This window comes from Balaenoptera borealis, assembly GCF_965194805.1.
Source record: "Balaenoptera borealis genome assembly, chromosome: 5".
NCBI lineage: Eukaryota > Metazoa > Chordata > Mammalia > Artiodactyla > Balaenopteridae > Balaenoptera > Balaenoptera borealis.
In genome coordinates this window covers 50387876-50393567 of record NC_138862.1, presented here as the reverse complement: position 1 = coordinate 50393567, position 5692 = coordinate 50387876, and the positions used below count along the sequence as shown (strand labels likewise).

Here is a 5692-nt window from a genome sequence, read left to right as displayed (position 1 = left end):
CTATTAAAAATGAAATCTTGCCATTTGTGACAACATGGATGGATCTAGAGGGTATATTATGCTAAGTGAAATAAGTCAGACAGAGAAAGACAAGTGCCCTATGATCTCACTTATATGTGGAATCTAAAATACAGAACGAACAAACTTATAAAACAAAATTAAAAGAGACTCATAGGTAGAGAGAAGAAATAGGGTTTGCCAGAAGGGAGGTTAGTGGGGGAGTGAGCAAAATAGTTGAAGGGGATTAAGAGGTACGAACCTTCAGGTATATAATAAATAAATCACAGGGATGTAATATACAGCATAAGGAATATGGTCAATATTATTATAATAGTGTGAGACAGATGGTTACTAGACTTATCATGGCAATCATATCATAATGTACGCAAATGTCAAATCATTAGGTAGTACACCTGAAACTAACATAAAATTGTACATCAACTACGTTCCAATAAAAAAATATATACATATGAATGTATATTATACATTCATCAGAAAAGAAACACAGACTGATGTAGCTCAGAATTACTTCAAATATTAGAAAAAGAAAGCAGGAGCAATAATATCTAATCAAAGGTATTTTTGGTAGTTTTTTGTTGTTTTTTATATTTTATGTTGTGAAGTGTTGTTCCATAGTAGAGGTTAGCATAAATGGTATGCTATGGAGAAGTTTGAATTAATAATTTATTTAAGGCAAAGGCCTCTGGGTCTTGTAGGCAGCCGTCTCTCCTTTCAGGCCTCTGTTTCCCAGCAGGCTCTGAGGGTGTACGGGCTTACGAGGTCGGGAAGTGATGTTAGGCGTAAACAGGTCCTGCCGTGGCCGCTGCTGAGGCTGGCGGGCAGGACGCCGGCTGCCACCGACCGGAGAGAAGCTGCCTGCCGACGTCAGCCTGGGTCGCAGCCGCCGCCGCCGCTGTGGGGCAGACAGCATCTAGCAGTGTTGGCATGTAGTAGGCCCTCAAGAAATGTGTGTTGAATGAACGATGCCTGTGACAAGCAACTGGACTTTATTCTTTCCTGACCCTTGCTCCTATGACACACCTCTTCCTGGCTGACACTGTCACCCCTTCAGAGCAGGACTGCTCTTCTCTAGGGAAGCTGGAAAGGAAACAGCCATGGCCAAGGACATCCTGGGTGAAGCAGGGCTGCACTTTGATGAGCTGAACAAGCTGCGGGTGTTGGACCCAGAGGTTACCCAGCAGACCATAGAGCTGAAGGAAGAGTGCAAGGAGTTTGTGGACAAAATCGGCCAGTTTCAGAAAATAGTTGGTGGTTTAATTGAGCTTGTCGACCAACTTTCAAAAGAAGCAGAAAATGAGAAGATGAAGGCCATTGGTGCTCGGAACTTGCTCAAATCTATAGCAAAACAGAGAGAAGCCCAACAGCAGCAACTCCAGGCACTAATAGCTGAAAAGAAAATGCAGCTTGAAAGGTATCGGGTTGAATATGAAGCTCTGTGTAAAGTAGAAGCAGAACAAAATGAATTTATTGACCAATTTATTTTTCAGAAATGAACTGAAAATTTCATTTTCTAGCAGGAGGGCAAAAAAAAAGAAAAAAAACCCACAACCCCCAAACCAAAAAAACCTCTGTACCAATCCAGTGACTTGACTAATGACTCAAGTGTGTTGTGTGAGATGGTGTGTGAGGAATGCAGCATCTCTGAAGGCAATAAAACAAATCTGGGGGAGCTTGTTTCAGACGTCAGTGCCTATCTGCAGGCGAACACCCAGTGGCCATTGTGGTCCAGGTTCTCACCTCTTGCATTCTCAGTCTGAACTGAGCAGCCTATAAACTTTTTTTGTAAATTCACAAAGCTTTGGAAGGAAAAACAATAAATTATTATTTTCAAATGAAAATAATAATAATAATAATTTATTTAACTTTATACATCATTTTCTCAAACAAATTTATATTACATCACTGTTATGTGCTTAGCATTGGGCATAGGTATAAAACTTCAGTCTTAAATTGAATCTCAGGCTCGGCTCTCTAACAGGGTCAACGGCCAAGCACTCAGCTCCAAAATATTTCATAGTACATTTCAATTCAGAGTTTATCATCTAAGAATGTTATTTTCTTCATATCAAATACTTTGATCCTAATAGATTATTTCAATAGATTACATGGTTTAAAAATTTAAAAATTAAAAGATGAATCTAGACACTCCTTTTCATCCCCAGCTCTCAATGTGTCTATGCCCATCCAGGAGAGATTCTAGATCTGAGTTCCACTTCAGTCTCTTCCTGGTTCTCTCCCTGAGAAAGTACTAGGTTCAGCGTGTAGAGAGATTGTAATGGCAGGATTTGGGCCAATCTGACCTGGAGAGTCAAAAATATTTATAATTCCATGCCCTAGACCTTTATAGCAATGTAGTAAATGGCCTTAGGTTAGTTATGAACCTAGTGAGTGAGCATAATGATGCCTTAGCAGGGAAATAACCTCTTTCCAACTGATAAGTATGCTTTAAATTGTTTTGAGATGTTGGAATGAAAAATGTTCTATAAACACAACGTACATGCACAGTGTAAAATTTCACTCTAGCTCCCTTTGTCTTTACTGGTAAAACTCATTTGTCATGACCTGTAGCACCTTTGCTTTTTTTTTTTTTTTTTTTTTTTTTTCACCTTTGCTTTTTTATTGCTATCCTTAACACTTGGTTGAGAAAAATCTGTCATGCCTCTAAATGCCTAGTGCTAAATCAATCAGTATCTTCTAAACTAAGCCTGGCAAAATTTCCTGTATTCCTGACCACCAGCCAATCAAGATCCAAATGTTGCTCACCAGGAGCAGAGAGGCAAAGCATTAATTTACTATACCTTGGAAAGTTCTTATCAACTCCATGGTACAATTTTTTCAGCTTTAGTACAAAGGAACATCTCCAGCACAAGATTATGAAATTCATTTGTAACTAAACCTCCAGAACACTTGTAGAAAAATATACATTTGATTTTCAGATAGTGGAAAGAAAGATAAGTGTGGCAATTATGTAATGTAAAATGAATAACCTTTAGGAAACCAATATTCATTTTTTCCCCAAATTTTTCCCAATGGATCATGTTTCTACCTAGGCACACAAGCAAGGGCATATTCAACTTTAATACCTAAAGATGTGTGCACATGTACAGGCATTTTTCTTACTTGTGTGATTTTTTAGAATGATACCCCAAGGGCCATACAATAGTTTTGCATTTATCTCTGAAATTCTATGACTTTCAGAATAATTTTATAAATAATAACATTAAACACTTTTAGAGCACTGAAAATATACTAAATACAAAGAGGTAGATATGATCCTTGCACCCCCATCCTTACACAGATTTAACATTAATTTCTGATTAACTCAGGAATTTTCAGTTCATGATCAGAACGCTTCAGTTTTCAGACATGAACTTACCATCCTTTCTTCTCACATAGCATGTGCCTTCAACCCTCATTACCAAATCTGATTTATGAAGTCTGCAAGCATGATGAAATGTGTTGATGTTAGAGGAGAGATTTACATTTCTTCTTTTTCTTCCTTTCTAAAGCACTCTTTCACTTTATCAGTGTCAGTCATTCAGACACCTCTTTGACAAGGGACTTGAAGGAAGATGACAGTACCAGAGTCGAAGATGCTGGGTCAAGTAAAAGGCAAGTTTTATGAATACTTCCTGCAATTGCAGATGTATTTAAAAACAGAAGCACATTAATTACTGCAAGACTAAGGTATTTGCATTTTATTTCTAGACAAGTCAAAAGGCAAGGTGGGAAGAAAGAATGTCAAGGCTGGTAAAGGAGGGTAGGGTGGTGGTGGGATTTTATCCCACAAGGGACCTTATTTTGCACAGTAGGTGGCCAAGGGGAATTTTATCCCATTATCTTACAAGTAAATGAAGCTTTGCATTTCAGCGCCCTAGAGTGCTCATGGCAGGTCTCCTACTATTCCCCTGTTATTTTTGCAAGTAATTCTGCCAAAGATGCTATTACTCTGGTTTACAATAGTTGATCACTGCTGTGAAATTCAGGCCATAGATAAAATGAATTTTTAAAAAAATAAACAACAACAACAACAAAAGAGTGAGGGGGTCCAACAGCCCTAACACTTACTTGCTCTTGGAGAAGCTTTGCCAAATGCTCCACTTTAGAAGGTCATTAAATATTTCTGAATTTCCATTTCTATTATAACTGGTTGGTGATTACCTAGTTCCTGGTATCTAAACTGAGCGGCTGTTCCTGCTCTTCTTTATGAGAATGCTAACTATTCCTGAGGGATGTAGGTCTCCCTTGCCTGCCCTTTGAGACAGGATTCCAAACAAGACACTTACTCATGAATGTTTACTGATTATAAAAGTTTGGCAGCTTAGAACATGTGTATTCAGGCCATTCAAGATGGCTGTTTGCTTGCTCTCTGTACACCCTCTGCTGGACCAGTCCCTGCATCACCTACACCCTACTCACACGACTGAACTTCCCTCTTAATCACAGAGCTTAATCAGTAAATACCTACATACTTGTTCACCCTCTCCCACTCCAGCTAGTGATTGTTCGAATCTTTAGATCAGAATGGCTCCCTTAGGATAGTTTAGCAAAGAGAAGACCACTGCTCCAGGAAGGTACTTAGCCCAGGGGCTAAGAGAGATGTGTCCCTCTGCTGGTTTCCCTGGTAATGGATGAGCCAATCTGAAGTCAATTCCCCCTATAACTGGTAGACTGGTAGTCTCCTTATCCTACCCCACTTCCCCCAGCAAAGACTGCTGCCGCCGTGTCCTTCCTGTTGTCTACCATCCATGGTGGGGTGTAGCTCCAGGACCCTCTTGCTTTAGACATGTAAGATCGCCCATCTATTAAACCATCGATGTCTCTGTCGCTGACTCTGGACTCTTCAGTCTCGGGGCTGGGCAAGTACAGGGCTTGCATGCCTGCGGGCTGCAGCCCAACAGAGCAAAAGAAGGGCTGTATGAGAAAGAGTAGCAATTTGTTTATCTGAAGTCGAGTGGTGATGGCTCTCATTTCCTTTACGTGTGTGTGTTGTGTCACATTCCTCGTTATGCCAAAGCATTTCTGAATCCCTTCACTGCCAGATCCCATTTGACCCATCAGCCCCACCTGGAACATGTTTAACCTTTTACTTACCATACAGCGTTTTATTGGTAAGTATTGGTATTTACTTATCTGTCTTCCCTGCAAGAATATGAGATCAAGGCCATCATTTTATTGCTATTACCATACAGAAAACCTGCACAAAGTAGCATTTAATTAATTTTTACCATACAAACGAATAATAGAGTTGCCTTTGTTAACATGGTTTCCTCTGTTATGTACCATTGTAATAGAGCAACTGAGTTTACAGAAAAATAAGTTCTCCACAATGCACATCTGAGCAGTGGTTCAAAAACTAGATAAAACTCAGCATTCGTGAATCTGAAATTCCACTGGTGGGGTTAAAATTCTATATCCTTCATTCAATGGCAAATACAATTGCAAAGCTAATAGCTAGAGTTTGAAAAAGACTTTATTAATCATGACATTCGGTTAGAGCAAGCCTCTGTTGAAACCAAAGCTAATAAATTATAGGCATAGCTAATAAGGTCAGGAAGCTGCTACTACCAAAATCCTGGAAATATTCTCTAAATCTCCAGATTACTTTTAACTAGCTTAAGTAACTGCTTTATAAATGGATAGTCACCTGTGAATAGTTATTCCAGAATGG

General features: G+C 39.3%; 1 pseudogene across 1 annotated transcript; it reads left to right on the top strand.

Annotated features, from left to right (window-relative positions):
• The first annotated feature begins 735 nt into the window (after positions 1-735).
• Positions 736-1690, top strand: LOC309628815 (intraflagellar transport protein 20 homolog pseudogene; annotated as a pseudogene). The gene has a single exon. The product of its transcript is annotated as an intraflagellar transport protein 20 homolog pseudogene (transcript).
• Positions 1691-5692: the final 4002 nt, after the last annotated feature.